Source organism: Bactrocera oleae, chromosome 3, assembly GCF_042242935.1.
Source record: "Bactrocera oleae isolate idBacOlea1 chromosome 3, idBacOlea1, whole genome shotgun sequence".
NCBI lineage: Eukaryota > Metazoa > Arthropoda > Insecta > Diptera > Tephritidae > Bactrocera > Bactrocera oleae.
In genome coordinates this window covers 48,705,875-48,730,509 of record NC_091537.1, presented here as the reverse complement: position 1 = coordinate 48,730,509, position 24,635 = coordinate 48,705,875, and the positions used below count along the sequence as shown (strand labels likewise).

At 33.1% G+C, this 24,635-nt stretch overlaps 1 long non-coding RNA gene across 1 annotated transcript; it reads right to left on the bottom strand.

The window, feature by feature from the left end:
* Nucleotides 1-18,424: 18,424 nt before the first annotated feature.
* LOC118682730 (uncharacterized) lies at nucleotides 18,425-22,994 on the bottom strand. Its single transcript, XR_004978530.2, has 3 exons — nucleotides 22,756-22,994; nucleotides 18,659-18,777; nucleotides 18,425-18,538 (listed from the first exon to the last, which is right to left on the bottom strand). It is a non-coding gene; the product is annotated as an uncharacterized lncRNA (long non-coding RNA).
* Between the last annotated feature and the right edge of the window lie 1,641 nt (nucleotides 22,995-24,635).

Below are 24,635 nucleotides of genomic sequence, written 5' to 3'. Positions count from 1 at the left end.
CGATATAAGAAGAGCATTCGAGTACAGAGAGTATGGTCCAGAAATATTCCTTGATGTGGCTCAGGCATTCGATAAGGTTTGGCCTTTTATATATTAAAATTAAAAAACAAATTCTTTCGAATTATATAAAACATTAGAGTCTAATTTAAAAAAATAGGATATTTATATTTATAATAAATGTCCCATCATCAGTAAAATAACTAGCATGAAATTAAGAGCAGCAAAGTTAAACTGACATCTAAATAAAAATTACTAACTAAACCTTGTCAATAAAGTTTTGTTATACAACCCAGTAATAAAGCCGAATTGGATGTATGGTATTCAACTGTGGGGTGCGACCTGTGCAGCTAACATCGATAGAATACAGATTTTCCAGTCAAAAATCCTTTGAGCTATAACGAGTTCACCATGGTAAATTCGAATTGAAAACATTCACAAAGATCTTGGTATTCCTATAGTAAAAAAGAAAGTAGAGGACTTCAGTAAGAACTATGAACTTAAAATCCATAACCATCCAAATCCATTAGCTAATACCTTACTACAGTCCTGTAATCAAACCCACTTAAAAAAAAAAAGAACTACCAGCCTTCTAAAGAACGTCGTATCACCAAACAGGCTCAACTAAAACCTTGAGATTGCTTAGTTTTTATTAGATTTTAGATTTTATTACTTATTGTTAGGCTTTGAGAAAACAGATTCAATAAATAAAGATACATTAACAATAAAAAAGTAATGAATAGCACGTTCAATATTGACTTCTAAAGCTTGAACAGAGTCTGGTTTATTGCTAAAGACCAATGACTTCAAATAACCCACAAGAAGAATTTGCAGATCCCACCAACGCAGGATTTACCCACCCACAATGCATTCGTTTGCATTAAGCACTTCGAACGCTGTGCCCACCTTCCACCTTGGTGAGTGCTCTTTATTTTAATTTAAAAGTTGCATGAGGTATTTTTAAACTTTCATTGAGATAACTCACATATGCGGTATAAAGTCACGCGGAAGTTCAAAAATATTTATATTAGATATATGAGGGCTACAAGAACTATTGATCCGATTCAACCCATTTTTGAAACAAAGACAAACTATTATCGATAATTTCATTTATTTATTCTATTATATGAATTTCAATTATATATCTTACACAATGGCCGATATTTACGGTAAAAAGTCAACTATAGGTACTGGGGTCCACATATTTAGTACTTAGGGGTTAAACAGTTTTGGTTCGATTTAAACAATTTTTGGCCACAAGGTGGCATACTTTAATTGCATTATTCACGCAAAGTTTTACCCCGATATAATCATTGTTACCTGATTTGCATAGTGGAAAGTGAAAGAATCAGATGGAATTGAAAATGGTGTTACATGGGAAGTAAGCGTGGTTGTAGTCCGATTTCGCCCATTTTCGCACTATGACATAGAAACATGAGAAGAACGTTATGCATTGAATTTGGTTGAAATCGGTTGAGCAGATCTCAACATATGTGCTAAAAATAGAACGTCAAATTCTCAACATGTTGTCACAGAGCATAATAGTTTTGTTCACCTAACGGTTGTTTGTATCACCTAAAAGTAATCGAGTTAGATATAGGGTTATATATATTGTTGTTGAAATCCGGGTGACTGTCTGTCCGTCCGTCCGTCCGTGCAAGGTCTAACTTGAGTAAAAATTGAGATATCTTTATGAAACTTGGTATACATGTTTCTTGGTACCGTGAGACCGTTGGTATTGCAGATGGGCGTAATCGGACTGCTGCCACGCCCACAAAACGCCATTAATCAAAAACAAATAAATTGCCATAACTAAGCTCTGCAATAAGATATAAGACTGTTATTTCGTACACAGGATTACATTAGGGAGGGGCATCAGCAGTTAATTTTTTTTTTTTTAAGTGGGCGTGGTCCCGCCTCTAATAGGTTTAATCTGCATATCTCCTAAACCGCTAATGCTATGGTATGAGATGACTTTATAGGAACCGCGTTCAAAATTAGACAGTGGGCGTGGCACAGCCCACTTTTAGGTGAAAACCCATATCTTGAGATCTGCTTAACCAATTTCAACCAAACTCAGTGCGTGACGTTATTTTCATGTTTCTATGTCATAGTACGAAAATGGGCGAAATCGGACTACAACCACGCCTACAACCCACTTCCCATATAACACCATTTTAAATTCCATCTGATTCTTTCACTTTCCACTATGCAAATCAGGCAACAATGACTGTATCGGGATAAAACTTTGCGTGAATAATGCGCTTAAAGTATGCCACCTTGTGGCCAAAAATTTTTTAAATCGAACCAAAACTGTTTAACCCCTAAGTACTAAATATGTGGACCCCAGTGCCTATAGTTGACCTTCTACCGAAAATATCAGTCAATCCACAAAGAAATCTTAAACGAGTATACCATTTGACTTTGCGAGAGTATAAAATGTTCGGTTACATCCGAACTTAGCCCTTCCTTACTTGTTAAAGTTGATATCCATTCCATTCCAATATTTTCCATTGAATGAATTATAAATTTCTATTAAAAACTCGAAGAGACAAAAAAGTCATTTGTATGGGAGATAAATATTATAGTTTTCCGATTTTCTTTATTTTCACTATCATTGTTAAGTGTATAGAGAACAGTTCTGCAAAATTAGAAGCTATTAGCTTTTTAATTAAAGGCAGGCAACCGGAAAATAAAATAATTAAATAATCGGTTGAATGGGGGATATGTGGTATACAATAGTTTTCCGATCTGGCCGATTCCGCCAAAAGATCAATATTATTAATCAAATTGCATTTATGTAATAAGCTTCATTCGGATATCTCAAAATTTGACGAAAAAATTTGTATAATCCCAAAAAGTTAAACTTCATCTAAAAAGTTGCTGGCTCGAAACCGCTTTTAGACCCATATCCACTTAGGCAAAGTTATTCGGAATGATCCTTAGAACATTTCCCGCATATGTGATTTTTTAGAAAAGAAATCGTCCCGATCTAATCCGCATACATATATACAATAAAACAACTAAGTGAAACTGAATGGATTACAATCAAATTTGTATCTAATTAACTTACACAGAGTTTTCCAATAAGAGTGATATAATTTAAAAAAAAAACAAGAAAAAACGTTAACTTCTGTTGCACCGAAGCTATAATACCCTTCACAAATAAAAAGGCCCCTTACATGAACTTGATTCCGAACGTTCAATTTGTATGGCAGCTATATGCTATAGTGGTCCGATATCGGCCGTTCCAACAAATGAGCAGCTTCTTTGTGAGAAAAGGACAGGTGCAAAATTTCAGATCGATAGCTTAAAAACTGAGGGGCTAGTTGGTATATATGCAGGCAGACGGACAGACAGACAGACAGACAGAGGGACATGACTAAATCAACTCAGCTCATCATGCTGATCATTTATATACATATTTTATAGGGTCTCTGACGTTTCCTTTTGGGTGTTACAAACTTCGTGGCACCCTGTTCAGGGTATAAAATCAACACACTAATTGTTAAGAAAATTCAAATGTTTATTATTTAGTGTGAACATCATTTATGTATAACATCATTCAAATGGCCTCCACGACTTCTTTTGCAGGAACGAATTCAATAAGCCCAATTTTCGAGTACTCTTTGCTCCAAATCAAGTCGTATGTCAACTTTTCAAGTTTCTCAAGGAATGTGGACGAGTGTTTAATTTGCTCCGAGAAAGTTTACACAAAACCTACCAAATAAAGAATAAGATAAACATGTGATACAAAAATATATAAAAACAAAAAACAGTAGTTAAAGCTTGTAGACCAAAATAAAACATTATTTAAACAATAATAAAAATAAAAATAAACAAATAATAAGTGAACGAAAAAACACAATAACTCACCATGAGGGCTGCGCAGCCTAATCAGGAAAGCTGATTCCGTTATTGCCTACTTCACTTTTGTTGACCCAGCAACAACACCTAACAACAAACAAACAAACGGTGGCCATGTCATGCTGATACCTGCAAACGCGATACTAAACAGAGTGAAGGAAAAAAGTAGCGGAGGTGAGAGTGTAGCTAATAAAAAAGGAGGTTGGTATTGACCGCTACGTGAACATTAAAAAACAGCGATCAATTAAAACAAAATTCGAACTACCACTCCAAACGTAAATAAGGATAAAACTCTAAATGGTAACACATTTGTCTTATTAAGTAACGAACCCAACGACAACGCGTAGGGTACCACCACAGTGAGTAATACCAAACCGCTTCCAATATATTTGTGCGAATGCTCTAATGCTCTTGTATTGAAATTAAGTGACATTGTAGACAAAATACGTTTATGGAAATCGGAAAATTTCTGTCCAATAATAATAAAAATTACTACTCTTATCAACTGAAGAGCTGTAAAGACCTAGTAGAGTCTTCGGTAGACTCTAATGAAATCAGGGAAGCTCTTAAAGAATGTGGTTATGAGGTTAAAACCGGAGTAAGACACAACCAATGTTCAAGATTGAATTGATGCCAAATGTTAACCAGCTAAAGAAAAATAAAACGTATCTGATATATAATTTAAATATCTCCTCCACCGTAGAAGTGCAATTGATGAACCCCATAACAGAAATGGTCCAGTACAATGCACTAACTGCCAAGAGTGTGGACACACAAAATCATATTTCACAAAAAAAAACTGAATCGTAAAAAGTCATCAGGACACGAAAATTTTACTCCAAAGATGCTCAAGGAGCTACCAAATATTGCTGTGGTAATGCTCTCCTTACTTTTTAATGCAATTTCTAGTTTCGGACATTACCCAAATTCATGGAAAAAGTCGCGGATCATCATGATAGATAAACCCGACTTAAAACAGGCGTCTTCTGACAACTAACCCTGCCTTTCCAAAATATTTTAAAAAGTTTTACTATCAAAGATGTCTATTTTTCAATAATAATAATAATTCCATTTCAACGCACCAATTCGGGGTTCGTGCAAAACACGGCACAGTAGAGCAAGTAAATAGAACTACTAATGAAATAAGAAGAGCATTCGAGTACAGAGAGTATGGTGCAGCAATATTCCTTGATGTGGCTCAGGCATTCGTTAAGGTTTGGCCTTTTATATATTAAAATTAAAAAATTATTCTCTTTTAAATTATATAAAACATTAGAGTCTTATTTAAAAAAATAGGATATTTATATTTATAATAAATGTCCCATCAGCTTTGGTTGAAAAATGGCTAGCCGAGTGGCGAATAAATGTTAAAAAACAAAAGTACGTATCAGCCGATTAAAATGACTAACATCTCAGTACCACATGCAAATGATGTAACTTATCTTGGCATTCACTTGGACGGAAGGCTCACATGAAGAAAACATAAATCCAGTAAAATAACTAGCATGAAATTAAGAGCAGCAAATTTAAACTGGCATCTAAATAAAAATTCTTAACTCAACCTTGCCAATAAAGTTTTGTTATACAACCCAGTAATAAAGCCAATTGGGATGTATGGTATTCAACTGTGGGGTGCGACCTGTGCAGCTAACATCGATAGAATGCAGATTTTCCAGTCAAAAATCCTTTGAGCTATAACGAGTTCACCATGGTAAATTCGAATTGAAAACATTCACAAAGATCTTGGTATTCCTATAGTAAAAAAGAAAGTAGAGGACTTCAGTAAGAACTATGAACTTAAAATCCATAACCATCCAAATCCATTAGCTAATGCCTTACTACAGTCCTGTAATCAAACCCACTTAAAAACAAGTAAGGAAGGGCTAAGTTCGGATGTAACCGAACATTTTATACTCTCGCAAAGTCAAATGGTATACTCGTTTGAGATTTCTTTGTGGATTGGCTGATATTTTCGGTAGAAGGTCAAATATAGGCACTGGGGTCCACATATTTAGTACTTAGGGGCTTGAACAGTTTTGGTTCGATTTAGACAATTTTTGGTCACAAGGTGGCATACGGTAAACGTATTATTCACGCAAAGTTTTACCCCGATATAATCATTGTTGCTTGATATGTATAGTGGAAAGTGAAAGAATCAGATGGAATTGAAAACGGTGTTATATGGAAAATAGGCGGGGTTGTAGTCCGATTTCGCCTATTTTCGCACTATAACATAAAAATATGAAAATAACGTAATGTACCGAATGCTGTTGAAATTGGTTAAGCAGATCTCAAGATATGGGTTTTCACCTAAAAGTGGGCTGTGCCATGCCCGCTGACTAATTTTGAACGCGGTTCCTATAAATTTATCTCATACCATCCCAGAGATAAAATTTAATGTGTCTGGCGTGTTTAGTGCTTGATTTATCGCGCTTTTAGTAGTTTTTAACAGTACCATTATATGGGGAGTGGGCGGAGTTGCCACCCGATTTTAACTATTTTTACACTCTGAGTAGAGCTTCTAAAAAAACTTGCTTACAGTGAATTTTGTTATTATAGCATTAGCGGTTTAGGAGATATGCACATTAAACCTATTAGAGGCGGGACCACGCCCACTTTAAAAAAAAAAATTTTAACTGCAGATGCCCCTCCCTAATGTGATCCTGTGTACAAAATAACAGTCTTGTATCTTATTGCGGAGCTTAGTTATGGCAAGTTATTTGTTTTTGATTAATGGCGTTATGTGGGCGTGGCAGTGGTCCGATTACGCCCATCTGCAATACCAACCGTCTCACGGTACCAAGAAACATGTCTACCAAGTTTCATAAAGATATCTCAATTTTTACTCAAGTTAGAGCTTGCACGGACGGACGGACGGACAGACAGTCACCCGGATTTCAACTCGTCTCTTCATCCTGATCATTTATATATATATAACCCTATATCTAACTCGATTAGTTTTAGGTGATACAAACAACCGTTAGGTGAACAAAACTATTATACTCTGCAGCAACAGGTTGCGAGAGTATAAAAAAAAGAACTACCAGCCTTCTAAAGAACGTCGTATCACCAAACAGGCTCAACTAAAACCTTGAGATTGCTTAGTTTTTATTAGATTTTAGATTTTATTACTTATTGTTAGGCTTTGAGTAAACAGATTCAATAAATAAAGATACATTAACAATAAAAAAAGTAATGAATAGCACGTTCAATATTGACTTCTAAAGCTTGAAGAGAGTCTGGTTTATTGCTAAAGACCAATGACTTCAAATAACCATACAAGAAGTAGTCTAATGGTGTTAAATCACAACTTCTTGGAGGCCATTCAATGTCACAATTTCCTGAAATTATCGCATCTCCAAAGTTTTTTCGCAATAATTCAGTTGTTACAAGTGCTGTGTGGCACGTAGCCCCGTCTTGTTGGAACCAGATGTTGTCAAGATCAACTTCTTTCATTTACGGCAATACAAGGTTGGTTATCATCGATCTATACCGCACCCCATTGACAGTAACGGTGTCACCAGTTTCATTTTAAAAGAAGTACGAGCCGATCATTCCACCAGACCAAAAAACACACCACACTGTCAATTTAGATGCATTTAAAGGTTGTTTATGAATAATATGTGGATTTACTTCGCACCAGAAACGACAGTTTTTTCTATTTACCGCACCACTCAGATGAATGTGAACCTCATCGGAGAAGATGAATTTCTTAAAAATAATCATCGGAAAACGATTATTTTGACAATAAAATTGAATAATTTATAAACGTTGTTCTTTCGTATATCTTTCCATGATAAAATTGCAAACATTACTGAATACAATGATCATGAAAAGATCATGACATATTAAAAGTGGCCAAAATGACACTTAGAAATCTTATCATCCATATTGGAAGAAACGATATTATAGGTCATATATCATATCATACTGACCGATATTTGCGGTATAAAGTCAGCCGGAAATTTTTTTATTAGGTATAGGGTGACTAAGGGAATTATTGATGCGATTTAAGGTGCTAATCTTCAAAGGCACTATTTGTGAAAAGTTTTATCCATACACATTGATTAATTCTTGATTTGTATACTGGGAAGTGAAAGATTCAGGTGGAATTTAAAATTGTGTTACAAGGGAAGTAAGTATGTATGGGAGTCCCGACATATGGGTTTTCTTCTAAGTGTGGGCGGTGCCATAAAGCCCTCTCCTATGATCTCGGGTGTAAAATTTTATGTTTCTGTCGCATTTGTTTATTGATCTACCGCGGTTTTAGGAGTTTTGGGGAAAGCGTGCTTTTCTGTGCGAATTTGATTATAATAGATTGAATAGTTTAGAAAATATGTACATTAAACCCCTTTATAGAGAGACGCCCAACCTCCTTTCCAAAAGTTTAGCTCACAGGTGCCATTTACTTCCGTAAACCCCTGTGTCAAATTTTAGTTTCATATCTTTATTAAGTTAGTTAAGTTAGTTATGGCGTCTTATAATTTTTCGTTTAACTTTTTGGCCAAGGAGCACGTGTACCTTGTTTCATTAGAATATTTCACTTTTTACGTCACAGCTTGCACGGACTGGCAGACATCCGGATTTCAACTTATCTCGTCATCCTGATCATTTATATATATTATATATAATATATTATATACTTATATCTTACTCGATTATTTTCAGGTGATACAAACAACAGTTAGTGTTTAGCTTTATATAAATTATATGTATATTATGGTATATTTTTACTAATTGTTATCTTCGTTTTCTGTTTGGTTTATAATTAATGTGTTATTTATAATTATACTAAAAATGCACCTTACCTAGATACTTTTTATATATTTTGTTCAAATGACAAATTCAATAGCGATAATTTTTGCCATCATCATTTTATATATGTGCCTCTATTTCTTATACATTCCACTATCTAGCTTCATAGATGTTGCTCATCTTACTTCCTTTAACAACAAAAACTTACATGTGGGTATGTGTTAGTAAGAGTGGAGAAATTGTAAATACAAAAGCAGTAGTGAATTGGTTAACTTCGTTTAGTAGGGTCGGGTATCGGTTAATTTGTAGATTATTTTTAGGTAATTTAAATTTTAAAAATTTAAAAATTGTGGCCTGGACAAATTTTCCAGATATGTAGAATGAAGAACAGAATCAAAAAAATTTTGTTGTATTTATTAGTGTACTAAAATTAGAATTTTAATACAATTTTTAAAAAAAAGTTGACTATATAAAAAGTAATAGAAAAGTTGAAATAATATTTAACATGCTACTGAACATAAGTTTATTATATATAGTGCTTACCTTGACTTTTATGTTAAAAAAAGTCAAAAACTGTACTGATATTTTAACATAAAATATAAGACTATTTTAGGTTAAGATATGCAATATTCCATTGTAAATTTTGTGCTACAATGAACCAGAAGAACGAAAGAACTTCATAATATAAATAACTGATCTTATGCATTCGCATGCATATATATTACAATTTTTGATGACAATTCCAATAAATAAAGTAGATACATACATATGTATTAATAATAATAGATCAACATACGCAATTTTGTAAAGTTATGTTTAAGATATTCATTATTATATATTATTGTAATATCGATATACCACATATAGATATACAATTATATAACAGCTGTCTTCGATTCGATAAGCATTACTCTATTACAAATCGAACAAACTATTCCAGATGCTCAAACAAACGGGCACTCTTGTGGTGCAACGGTGCGCTAAGATGTCTTCTAATACATCCGCAATACTGTTATTATTATTTCTTAGTAGATGAATTCTTTTTTCGCGTTAAAATATCTTGCTGGAACCCTTAATTTTTGTTTTCTATAAATTACTACAATACATTAACAATAGTAAAACTCAACTAAAATATACAAAACAAAACTTGGTAGCATTGTAGCGGCAACACTACTTTAACAGGGTAGCCCCATACTCTCTTACACGAGTTCAACTCGTTGACTTTGTTGTTGTTTTTACATGTAGTTTTTTTTGACAAGAGAGGAGATGCGAGCAGAGAAATAGCAAATCAAAGAGAGTTAATATCCACAAGTTAAAGTTATATTATTTACTTACATTTATTTAGAAACCCACTTTTTGCTTCATGGTACCTGATTTTTTTGTTAACAAATTAACAGCCTAAATAATTATTCAGAAGTGTGCAAATCGCGAACTGTCATTGAACTATCATTAAGCAATTGGTACTTATAATACCAGTAGCTTCCACAAGCGCCCAACAATGTTTAAACGTATTTTATCTTCGCCAGCAATTAAAACGTCTTCGCCTTTTGATATGTATCACGCCGGATCAATAAATTTCCACTATCCAGTTAATATTTTACATGGGGAGATAATATAAAAAAAGAAAGCGAACCGATATTCGCGAACATACCATGGACATTCTCAAAAAAAGCGCGATCGATAGTTACGATAATCTTCCTCTTCTATCTATTAGCAGCTTTAACAGCTTTTTTGAAGAAGTCTGAGATTGTTTCACCCGAAACTCGGCTATATAAATAACCCGTTCGCGATTAATTATTTATAAGTATTCGGAGGCATAAGTATTCCCTCTTTATATGAGTCTAATTTTAAAATAGTGCCTGATCTGTATAGTTCGTCTGCTTCACAATTAAGTTATGTTCTGAACCCAATAGAGGATTGTCGTGAAATAAGAAGTCTCACTAATTGATCAAGACATTCTTTCACTACTCTTAATGATACCCTTCTAGACTTTAGTGATCTCAAAGCCGTTGCCTATCGGTGAATATATATATATTTCTAGTTATAAGAATCCTGTTTGTCAGGAATAGTGTTTCTTTAATTGCTGTGATCTCCGTTTCGAAGTTACTCCAGTGATTTGCTAGCCGAAAAGCGGATCTGGTATTGAATTTTGCTCAAAGATATCACCTCCCACACCATTATCCAGTTTGGACCGGTCCGTATAGATATTTAACCCTGTGCCATGTCGTGAATTCTTCATTATTGAATTTGTAGTTTCCAGCTATCTTTTTGAAGTGGAATTTAAAGCTTTTTACAGCTGATTCCCATAAACCACCCATGTGAGGAGCGCTTGGGGGGATAAATTACCAATACGTACAATTTCAGCGAAACTTGTCTAACAAAGTCCACAAACTGTTTTTCAGTGGCTTTTTGGGCTCCAATAATTGTTTTACCATTGCCATTCATCATTTTTGAGCGAAACCACGCCGTCCGATGAAGCGAGCGAATGCCGCGAGAAAAGCCTCTGTCGTCAGATTTGTACATAGCTCAAGTTGTACAGCTTTTGTCGTAAAACAAACAAAAACGACAAGGTGAGAGACCTTTACATTGAAGCCTTAACCTGGAAAGGCCCAACCAATTCGACACCTCTTATTGTAAAGGGCAGAGCGAACTTACAGCGTGCAGGGGAAAGTAGAAGGGAATTTCTTGCTTGTACGTTATGCACAATTTGGACATGTAAATGTACTATTTTACTTGAGGCTTGCGTCGGGGAATATAAAACTCTAGGCAGACTATTTGTTGCATTATGCGATGTTCGGAGTGTAGCACTAGTAAATGGGTAGTAGGTATGGGATGGCGTTCTTTGTATGTCAGACTAGAGTTGACCAGCCGACCATCTGCTCGAACTAGACCTTTCGTCTCGAGGAAAAGGTTTAGTACTAAGAGTAAGCTCTTTTTATCAATTCTCGATTATCTTAGTAGTGAGATCTCGCGGTTGAAGTAGCGCATTTGAGTATGTGCGATAAGAGTGACCTCGTTTGGGGTATACTGGGGGTACTCCCTTAACTTTAATTTTGAGTCGCTCTCTAAATTTTAGAACGTAGGCGATTACTCTGAGGGCACGGGGATCGATGAAAATCCCTCAAGGATGTCAGTATCTTCCGATTGTGTGTGGAAAGAGTAGATTTTTCGACATTTTAGGGCAATTATGTTGCGCATGGCCGATTGTGGACAAGAATCCGGTGATTCTGTTAGCCATCGGGGGCCATTCCACCAGAGAGTTGTGGTGGCAAGCTACATCGGTATGCCCCCTCTTGTACCTAGATCTGGAGGATTGTCAGCTCTGGCTACGTGTCGCCAAGTGGCAGATCCTACTAGGTCAATTACTGGAGACGTTCTATTGGAGATATACATATTTTATGCATGTGCTGGTTTTACTAGCCAGGCTAATACTATTTCAGAATCGGACCAGAAATATGATATAAATTTTGTCATGTTCAAATGCGTTTGCATCATGGATACTAATTTAGCAAGTAGTAGCGCACCACATGGACAGTTCTTAAGGGACCCACCGTTACCTATACTACCAATAAGTGGCTTGTAGTCGCGGTATCGGTTTGTGTGTGCACATAACTTGTGGCACAATATTATATAGTCTCAGATTGTTTGCGGAATGAGACTAACTTTTTAAACGAAGTGGTTTCACTTGTTCTTCCCAATCGGTTCCGCGTAGTCATAATTCTTATATGAGGATTTTCGCTTGTATCATAATTGCCGAAAGCTCTCCTGCGGGGTCGAAAATATTGCCACAGAGGATAGAATTTGTCGCTTCGTTATGTAGTGTATGAAAACTGGTCAGATATCGCATTCCATTGAATCCCCAGAGTTTTTGTTGTACTTCCCTTTAAGGCAAATTAGTGTCCAACAGATTTTCTTTAGGTTTGTCTCTTAAAATGTTAGGGTGGTTCGCCGTTATTATGGGATCTGCTAGCTTTAGGTGTGAAACCTTTTGCCGATGCTTGCTATTTATGTGATAGCTTGAAAGCATATTTGTTAGATGCGGTAAGCCTATAGATTCTGCTTGAATGCGCTTATCCGCTTCGGGAGATATTAGGGTAATGGGTTGGATTTTGATATTTTGAGTTTTGAACTACTCTTCCGTTTATTCTCGTGATTTCAAAATTGGCTAGGTTTGTTGGCAGCATTTGCCTATTTTGTGCCCTAGACGCCATAAATGATTGTTGTGATCAGGATTTGCTCGTGCAGTTAATCCCGTGGCCCTTTTAACAATATTTTGAGGTGAGCTGGAAAAATTTGTGATAGGTAACATTGAATGATGTCTTTTGTGGCAATATACGCAATTGAATTTGCTTTCACACTTTTTAAGAGTATGCGCACTTGGCACACAATTTATGCAAAGTTTCTTTGTTCTCACTATTCCTATTATCCTATTGGTAATAGATAGAATTTTTGGCGAGTTCATAAGGATGGTTTTACTCACGGATGTGGAGTAGGTGCAGTTGCTTTAAGTTATTTGAATTGATCTGAAATCATTGCTTTTGCTTCTTCAAACTGGTCTAAGCAGTTTTCGTAATTGGTGAAAGCCAAGAATTTAAAATTTTCACGGAGATCTGAGTCGTCAGATTCTACTATTGCGTCCAAAAACTGTCCAGATTTTCTTTTTTGATTTCTAATACCGATTCAGAATCGTCTTAAATCTATGAAAATGAAAATCGAGTGCAGTATCATATTAAATTATCACTCTCAGAGATAAATTTTTTGCTTTGAGCGTGTATCTTATGTCGGTGTCATGAACTCTTTTCTTCAGAAATCATTAGCGGTACTTTTAGGGACTGTGTTGTTTTAGGTTCTTTTGAATCTGAACTCATTTAGAAAATATATTGAAATAAATTAAAACTTTCTCAGTGTCGAATGATAAAATTCAAACAATATTTTCTTATATGTATGTGCAAAATAAAACTTTTTTAGGTAAATAAGAGTTTTTACTTTGGTTAAAATCATTTTAATTTCAGTATATATGTATAAACGTAACTCTTTTAAGTTAATATGAGTTGTTCAATGGCATAAAATATCAAAAATACGCGTATTTAGTTTATTAATACCGGTGCGTACTTATGTTTTAGTTTAATTTTATTATACTCTCGCAACCTATTGCTACAGAGTATAATAGTTTTGTTCACCTAACTGTTGTTTGTATCACCTAAAACTAATCGAGTTAAATAAAGCGTTATATATATATAATAAATGATCAGGATGAAGAGACGAGTTGAAATCCGGGTGACTGTCTGTCCGTCCGTCTGTGCAAGCTGTAATTTGAGTAAAAATTGAGATACCTTTATGAAATTGGTACACACGTTTCTTGGTTCAGTTAGACGGTTGGTATTGCTGATGGGCGTAATCGGACCACTGCCACGCCCACAAAACAAAATTAATCAAATACCAATAAATTGTCATAACTAAGCAATACAATAATATACAAAGCAGTTATTTGGTTTACAGGATCAAATTAGGAAAGGGCATATGCAGTTAAAAACTTTTTTAAAATCCATAAATTTATTTAAAGCTATAATAACAAAATTCTTAGAGAACAAATAGTTTAAGCACCTCTATCTACAGTGTGAAAATGGGTGAAATCAGGTGACAACCCCGCCCACTCCCCATATAACGGTACTGTTAAAAACTACTAACAGCGCGATAAATCAAGCACTAAACACGCCAAAAACGTTAAATAGTATCTTTAGGATGGTATGAGATAACTTTATAAGAATCGCGTTCAAAATTAGACAGTAGGATTGGCACCGCCCTCTTTTAGGTGAAAACCCATACGTTGGGATCTACTTAACTGATTTCAAACAAATTCGGTATATGACATTCTTTCTTCATTTCTATGTTATAGAAATCGGATTACAACCGCGCCAATTCCCATATAACACCATTTTAAATTCCATCTGATTCTTTCACTTTCCACTATGCAAATCAAGCAACAATGATTGTATCGGGGTAAAACTTTGCGTGAATAATGCGTAAAAAACATGCCACTTTGTGACCAAAAATTGTATAAATCGAACCTCTAGGCACTGAATATGTAGACCCCAGTACCTATAGTCGACTTTTTACCGAAAATATCGGTAATGTGTAAGATATATAATTGAAATTCATATAATAAAATAAGTAAATGAAACTCTCGATAATAGTAAGATCTTGTGTCAAAAATATGTTGAATCGGATCAATACATCCTTCAATATAAAGTTATGCCAACACCTGAAGTAATATCCCGGGCTTTGAACCTTGCAAGTTGCGAGAGTGTAAAATGTTCGGTTACTTTCTTACTTGTTAAGTAATTTACTACCAACCGCACCTTTTATTTTTAAACTTATTTATGGACTTCGAAAAGATGTACGTTTATACTTGTACATGTATGTATATATTATATAATTAATTATTGATAGTATTTTTTTTTGGTTGATAATTTAACATATATTATATGTATAAGTGTTAATTTAACCACACCGTATATTTAGTTTAGAAATAACCGATTTCTCAAAAACAAAATATTAAAATTTAAATGTACCCATATACATTGGGTATATGACAACACGTAGATCATATATGCCGTATATATCATATACGTATGTATATTGTATATATATATTAATGTGCGTATTCGTAATTTTTTCGCTGTGAGCGAAGAGAGAGCAAAAGGAATATAATATATGATTTGCTGTTATTTTACCGACTGCACCTATGTTTGCGAGATATTCGTACGTACGTTTATATAAGTGTATGTTAATGTTGTATATTTTTTGCTAACTGATTATGTATATGTGAATATTTGTAATTTCGCTGTTGATTGTGGTTTTAATTGTGAAATCTTGCTTACTGCTTTAAGAAACAGAACGGGTATTGCCGGAATGTTATTACAAGTTATACTTGAATATTTTTTTTGTATACTCTTGCAACATGTTCCTTCAGAGTATAATAGTTTTGTTCACATAACGGTTGTGCGTATCACCTAAAACTAATCGAAATAGATATAGGGTTATATATGTGGCAAACCATTAACTATATATGTATATAAATGATGATGACGAGATGAGTTGAAATTGATGTCTGTCTGTCCGTCCGCTTGTGCAAGCTTTAACTTGAGTAAAAGTTAAGATATCTTGCTGAAGCTGGGTACACATGTTCCTTGGCTTCATAAGACGTTTGGTATTGTATATGGGCGTAATCGGACCACTACCACGCCCACAAAACCCCATTAATCGAAAACTTATAAAACGCCATAACTAAGCATTAAATTAAACAAAATATATATCTGTAATTTGATAAAAAAAAATTGTATTGTGGGGGGTCGTAGCCCCACCTCCTAATAAATTCAATGTATATTTCTTCTAAACCATTCATGCTATATAACCCAAATATGCACAAAATAAATATTTTTGACACTTCCTTCGACCACCCTTCAGTAAAAATTATGACAGGGTGGCTCTTTATATGCTTCTTCTTATATGCGTGCCTTATTTGTTATATTTTGGTTAACAGAGTGACATATATTGGTTATCAAAATTGTTTACAGTCTGTTAAAGGTTAAAAATACATTTGTTAGCGAATAGGTTATATATGTGTTATCCATAAAAAATGTATCTGTTATCCAAATTTCTGCTTGTGTTATAGTTTTGGTTAACAGTTTGTTACCTTTAACATATAATATTTGTTACCTATTTGTTAGCAGTAACAAGCTTACCTGTTACTTCGATTTTCCTCCATATGTATTTCGCTGCAATATGGAGGTAACTCATATCACTACTACAATCACACTTTTCTAGCTGTTTCTGAACACAAGTACATTAACTGTCATTTCTAATTAAATAAGGAATCCTAAAGTTAGAAAAAATAAAAAGTATCGATAATCAAGCAAATCGAAAAATTAACATATTAAAAGAGGAAAAGCGAATAACAAATTTTCAAGATGAAGAGTTAATAATAGAAGCCGGTAAAAGCGCAATTTTGAGGTTAAATTTGACGTTTTAACAACTCAACTCTTATATGATTAATATTTATATAATGAATAATTCTTTTAAATATATCAATAGATGAAAATCATAGCGAAATTTTAACAATGTTAAGCTTTCTGGTTTGTGTTTTGTTTTTATAACTAAAGCTTTTGTTAATGCAAATTTGGAAGTCGAGAAACACGTAGTTGTATTACATACAAAGTAATACAATACAACAGATAAGCAATTCACGTGAATTTACTATAATTTAATATCTTATTTGAGGTACCATAATACAGTGGGTAATTAGTGCATTAAATTATTTTGTTTGGATTCCATTATTCATACAAGTATATGCATGAATATGCGTTTGCGTATTTTACATTTCTGCTCGTGTACAGAATCTTTAATATAATAATAATGAATAATATACAAACGAATTGTGCATGCAATAGGCAGTAACGGTCAGTTTTTATGTAAATAATATATAATACATAGTGGTCCTATCTAAACAATATGTTTGGAAATTGAAATGTTGGGACAATATTCCATGCTAAATTTCCTTAAGATATATAATATTACCAAATAAAAGAGTTTTTCATACAAGAACTTGATTTTGATCGGTCAGTTTTTATGACTATATGAAAGTACACAAACAAAATTAGTAAAATATATACATTTATTAATATAACTCATATCACGAATAGATGGATGCAAATTTATACATATATTTTTGTAATTGTAGTATAAGTAATTATTTATAAGATTGTGCAGTTAGATGTACTTTACTTGTTTAAGTTTAAATTTTAAACTTAAATTTATATATATATAAATATAAAAATATTATTATTATTATATATTTATTTACCTATAAATATATTTTTAAATATCTATATAAATTAGATATATAAAAACATACATATTAATTAATTTTATTAATTAGTTTTAGTAAATACGATTTTGAATAAAATAAAGCAAATTAATGTAAAAACTACTGAATTTTATTTAAAACAGTTGGAATTGGTTATGGTAACAAAAAGGTAACCGACTGCTAACATTAAGATTTGTTAGAGGTAACAGATGAATAACCAATCGAGCAATACGCCGATGAAAATATAGTGACAGATATGCTTGGTACTGCTAACAAAAAAGGTCACAACTGCGCTATTATGTGTATATGTTAGAAGTAAAAAACTTCTTACCAAAACAACTGTTAGGGTAACCGATATTGCTGTTATGAATGTAAATAAAAGAGTTAACATATTCGGTAACACATGTTTGTGACATATAACAGACTGTTAATAGATTCGGTAACCAATATATGCCATACTGCTAGCCAAACCAATATCAATAGGATACTCGTATATGTCTGCCATAACTGTATTCGGATAGAGCGGGAAAGACATTGATCACCCAAGAGGAAATGGGTTACCTCTTTCCCACTTGCTAAACAAAAGTAACCAATTTTTTATTTTATACACGAGTAAACAATACAGCAGTTAACACGTTTGTTTACAGTTAACCATCCTGCAGGGTTCATTTATTACCTCTAACAAATTCATTGGTTAGCGTATCGGTAACCTTGTTTTTACCATAACAAATTCTTATTCTTTTAAATAGTATATATACGATATTTTTTTGTTATTTATTTAATTATTAAAACATATTTACTTAAACTAAATATAATATTAAAATTTATTAATACCTTATACTTATATAAATATATATTTACTTATATTTATATAAAATAAGTTTATATTTAAATAGTAACAATTAAAGTTTATGCTTAAACGATAATGTACAGCTAAAAAATAATAACAATCTTATTATTAATTACTAATATCACATTTATACATGTATATGTACATATAGATAATTTCATGCTGATGATTTCAATCTTATCTGCGCCTTTGACCAGCATACCCTGTGAGAAAAAAGGTGAAGAAAGATTAGTTTCCATAGTTGTACAATTGATTGACTTTTCTTATGTAGATAGAGAGTATCAGATACAAATAAATAAACGAAATTTATCTGTTATCCATACCCTTCATCGCTTCGTTGCCTTGATGTGGGCTACAAAGCAGCATATGTAGTTTAAGTTGCTGCAGCAGCACATTTCCCTCAGTGAAAATTATGTTACTCCTATTGCGTACATCCGACTATCTATGATACAAATATAAAATTAAAATCAATATTTATAAGGTAATATAAGAAAAATAATAACTACATTAACTAAAAACTATTTATTGCATTAATACTTTTGGAGTTGTACTTGGACGCTATAAGTGGTCGTGAAGGTCTTATCAATACTGCTGTAAAAAGTTCTGAAACTGTTATATTCAACGTTATGATCAACTACGACGTTATAGTGCGTAATTCGTAATTCGTAATGGGCAACGATCATCTGTTAAAACAAGAAAACACTGTCGGCCGAGGCTTTCGAATGGTTATCAGCGAGATTGAATTGTTACCAAAAATGCTAGATTCATCAATCAAATAGTGAAGTGATCATGAATACAAGTATGTAAATTATTACATTTTTATTGATATTGTACGTATATCGTTTTTGTCATATGTTGCCATTATAATATTGCTTGTATTGCGTAATATAAATGACTATAGTACATATTCTAATATAATAATAATAAGTTGTTCTTACAAATTTAAATTTGTTATTATCCATTATTCTTAATAAATAATGTTTCGAACGAAAAATACAATAGATAGTTTTTGCTTTGTGTAGTTATTCTTGTCCTTGTATTATATTCATTATATTAATGTGATACTTTTATTACATCGCCTCAAAGTTTTTCGTCTCTATGTTGCATGTTGCGTGACGTCACTTTTCAGTAATAACATGTGCGCGCACTGCTCTTTAAATATGTACATACATATGTGCGTATGACATTGCCCAACAAATAATGTACACATAAACATACATACACATGAAAATATGTAACCCTAATAAATTACGAAGGTGCGTATGACATTGCCGAATAAATAATACATACATTAACCTACATACACATATGCGTACACATGTAAATATGTAAGCTGAAAAAACTACAAACATTATTCTTCAAAAACAACAATCGTCTCAAGTAGCTTAAGCAGCACACAGAGATGTCAATATGGCAGCCAAATTGCTGAAGCCCGGATATATAGTAAATCACACAAAAACAACATTTCATTCATGAACGCAGGCGTACTCTTAACAAGCGAAGTTGATTCATTCATAAAAGTAAACGCAACACATCAACAGGCGTTTGCCTACAAGCGTCTTTTCGCGACGATGGCAAAAGCTACAAATCATAAATTCAACAAATTTCTGATGATCTTTCTGGAAGGGAAAAGTGTCAACCCCGCAAACCCGCAAACACAGTGACAAAAATGGCAACATAGTTCTGTCGACTTAAAACTTTAAAATATTTTTTTACAATTCTAAATATTTATTTTTCAATGACTGCGTCGATATATATGCATGCTCATACATACGTACTAAATACTAACATATTTACGATGGTTTATTGGCAAAGCTGTTAGAGTGGCAAGGGAAGCCGGGACAATCGGCGATGCTTCGTTTGTGTTTTTCGACAGAACTCGGTTTTTCTACCAACAACACAATGTTGTGACGCTTTGTCGTCGCTGTTCGACACCTTGATTCTTTGACATGAAAGCAAAAAACGTGAGCTTTGGCCAATGGTTGTCCATGTCAAGGGAGATTTCGCATGAAGCAATTAGTGTGCATATTTACATACATATGATATACAAACATATGCGAAAAAAAATATTATTTACAGATTAACTATAAATTATATATATAGTTACCATTGGTGACATTTATAAGCTGTGAAACTCATGATGGAGATGGAATTGATAATAGAATGATTTAAAATAATTGAAAAATGGATCAAAATGACTCAACAATTATAAAACATTGTTTTCAGTTTTTAAATTGTAACTTTTTAATATATATATATATATCATCTAAATAATTGTTAAGTATCATGTATGTCGTACTCTAAGACACAGAGTTCAATAAAAATATTAGTTGGAGGCCAAGTTTACTTTTATCATTTCTAACTATAATTCCTGTTTTCCAAGTATAAAATTAATATTGATGAAGCGATTTAAATGTCTATAATATGAAAAAATAAAGTTTAGCACTTTCCGAGGTTTCACAAAACCACACAATTATTTTTGTTTCTTTTTTATTTTAATTTTATTTTCTTGTTATTGGACATTTCAGCTCTAGGCACAAGATAGTGAGGATCTACTATTATGTTATGGTTTTCGAGGTCAGTTGCCTTTTTCTGTTTTAGTTTATCTATGTTATTCTATCTGCTTTTGTAACACTGTTCAGTTTTCTATAACCAATTAGCATTCTGTATTTTTTTGCTAGCCTCTTCTTTGAGCGCCATTGGATATTGGTAAAACTATGAATATTATAGTGTGTCGGTGTTCCTGCATATTTCTGCTTTAACATTTGTGACGTTGGTCCGTTTCTCATTTGGTTCCGCGAAATGGTGGGGGTAGTTTTTTAGCAATTGGCTTAGTTTTGTTAGCTGAAATTGGGTGAGATGATGGACTCCTGGTACAATTATGTTTACCACATCGAATTTGTGATTTGAAAGTTGCGATACTTTCAGTATCTGTCCACTCCTCCACTCCAGTTATTCCAAAAATTCAGATAAGTATCGTCATATTGTTGTTCTTGGTAATTGTTATTCTTGTTCTGTAATTATTTGTTCATAATTAGTCATTGTTTGTGTTTTTTCTCTGGTTTGCTGACCAATTTCTTTCAAATTTCTCCGTCGTTTGGCTGTTCGGTGGTTGGCAGTGTTATTTCGCCTGCCTCGAATTGAGGTCTAATCATTTCATTATTTTGTCTGGTTTAAATGCTACTGTCGGTTCTGGACGTGGTTATGGCTTGGTTGCGGTCAGAGGCGGTGGTTGAACATTATTGTTTGAATTAGTAAACAATGTTCTTTTTTGTATTTGTAGAAAAGTATTATTAGGTAGTTTGTGTACTGGAACCGGAATGTAACGTGGGATATTTCTATGTGCTTGTGTCGCGTTTTTCAGCATAATGTAAGGTAAGGCAGTTGGAGATGGCATTCCAATTTAAGGGGACGTTGTGCGATTATCTGGCAATGTCCGCGTTACTAAATATTTAGTTTCTAATAGTGGGTAAAATACTGAAATATTTTGAAGTACCTCTTTTGCGCTCATATGTTTTAAGTATTCTATCAACCAAGAGCCAAATCCTAATGGTTCACTAGAAAATACAAGTATTTCTAAGTCTATTAAATTTTCTTAATATTCCAAGTTTATTTCTTGAAACTCTGCACTAGTAAAGTCAAATATTTGAGTTTGAATCTGTTGTAACAAGATTGTGAATTGGTCACATTAAACTTGCCGAATGGCATTTGTCAAATCGTCAGATTGGGTCATATTTTTATTATTTTTATGTAATTTGGCTCCGTTTATGTCTTTGTTGTTAGAGATTTTCTTCAAGATTCAAGATGGTGGTCTAAGCAAAAATTTAATTTTATATTGTCAATTTAGTTGAAGTATTCTAATTTCCTCAAAGTACTTATTGATTAGCTTTAATAATTTCGATAAATGTTTGCATCAAATATACATTTTTTAATGTTTGATTAAAAGAATAGTATCGACTTCATATTAAAGTTTCATATTTCGTATTTGTTATTGACCAAAAATATTGTATCAATCGTTTAAACTTTAATTTTCCTTTTCATATAATTGGTATAAAACATTATTATTTCCATTTTCACTTAGGCTCAATATATTTAAAAAGTTTAAAAAAAAAATTAAAATTTAACTTTTATTTATGCTTAATATTTATATTTTGGACCCGTATAAATGTTTTTTGTTATAAAATTTAAATTTTCAGATATAATTTTTATTTTCTTTTTCAATATCTATATTTTTCTTTTCCATAAAATTTTAAGTTTCCAAATACAATTTTTTGACTTAATTTATTAATTTCCCTTTTTTCAAATTCTATATATATTAAGTTTTGTTTAAACTTTTATTTATTTTTCAAATAATTATCACTTAAATTCTGACTTAAATTAGGGAATTTGGTGTGCTCGCTTTAGAGTCCTGTTTGCTTACCTAACAATCCATCTATATTCCCACGATGAGGTTCGTTCCTCAGTTTCAGTTGAAGGATTCTCTCTAGTAGTACGAGGGCTAGTGACGGGAAATTAATCCACAAACCTAACTTAATGAGATTATGTCCTTTACACGAGTCCCTGATCGGGCGCCAGTAAATTTTAAAGAAATTGTATTTTCCTTTATTGAGCACAAAATTGTAACTGAACAATAGTTTCTTAAATTTACCCTAAACTAGCTGTGTGTCAACGGCAGCGGCGTCCGAATTATTCAACAGAACTTGCAGTTAATGAGTTTTGATATCGATCGATTCTGAGAGTTAAAGGGGTTGTTTGTTTATATATGCAATGGTCAGCAGAAATATCGATTGATTCCATAAGCGGATTGGAGCGGATGTTTATTTTAACAAATTTCGTTATGTTGTTGAACTTTAATAATGTTGCAATGAATATTGCTAAATTGTTGCAATTAATTCTGATAATTGTGGCAATTAATATTACTATGTTAAGATAAATGTTATTTGTGTTAACTTGTATTTTCGGGCACCGTCATTCCGCGCAATTCTCTGCATTCGATTCGACATTTCATCAGCTACAACAGCGGGCCTGCTTGCGAGGTACATCCAATAACCGAGCCTGTTCCAAATGTAAATTTATATTATTTTTATTTTAAACTATTGTGGGGTAGCTACTAAATGCTAATATAAAGTCGAGCACACACCATTAATATATTGGGTTCAACTTCGTTCACGTGTAAAAACAAAATTGGGTAAATTGCATATAACAAATGACTACAGCATATATAAGAATACAAGTATATTAAAAATTAGTTGTTTATACAAATGTAAATTTGTTATTATACTTTTTTCTTAAATAATAATATTATTGTAACGAAAAATGCAAAATATATGTCTAAGTTTGTGTAGTTTTTATTATTCTTGTATTACCTTATATATATTGGTTTTAATTTTGTTTTTTATACTCTCTCAACATGTTGCCACAGAGCATAATAGTTTTATTACCTAACGGTTGTTTGTATCACCTAAAACTAATCGAGTTAGATATAGGGTTATATATATATAAATGATCAGGATGAAGAGACGAGTTTAAGTCCGGGTGACTGTCTGTCCGTCCGTGCTACCCGTAACTTGAGAAATTTAGTACACATGTTTCTTGAGTAAAAATTGAGATATCCTTATGAAACTTGGTACACATGTTTCTTGGTACCGTAAGACGGTTGGTGTTGTAGATGGGCGTAATCGGATCACAGCCACGCCTACAAAACGCCATTATTCAAAAACAAGTAAATTGCCATAACTAAGCTACATAATAAGATATAAGACTGTTATTTAACCTACAGAATCATATTAGGGAAAGGCATCAAGTGTTTAAATTTTTTTAAACAGTGGGCATGGTGCCGCCCCCTAAAAGGTTTAATGTGCATATCTCCTAAACCGCTGTAGCTATAACAACAAAATTCACTGGATGCAAATGTTTTTAGCACCTCTATTGACAGTGTGAAAATGTGTAAAATCGGGTGACAACCCCGCCCACTCCCCATATAAGGGTACTGTTAAAAACTACTAAAAGCGCGATAAATCAAGCACTTAACACGCCATAGACATTAAATTTTATCTCTGGGATGGTAAGAGATGACTTTATAGGAACTGCGTTCAAAGTTGTACAGTGGGCGTAGCACCGTCCACTTTTAGGTGAAAACCCATATCTTGGGAACTGGTTAACCGATTTCAATCAAATTTGGTACATAACATTCATCTTTTATTTCTATATTATAGTGCGCAAATGGGCGAAATCGGATTAGAACCACGCCTATTTCGCATATAACACTATTTTGAATTCCATTTGATTCTTTCACTTTGC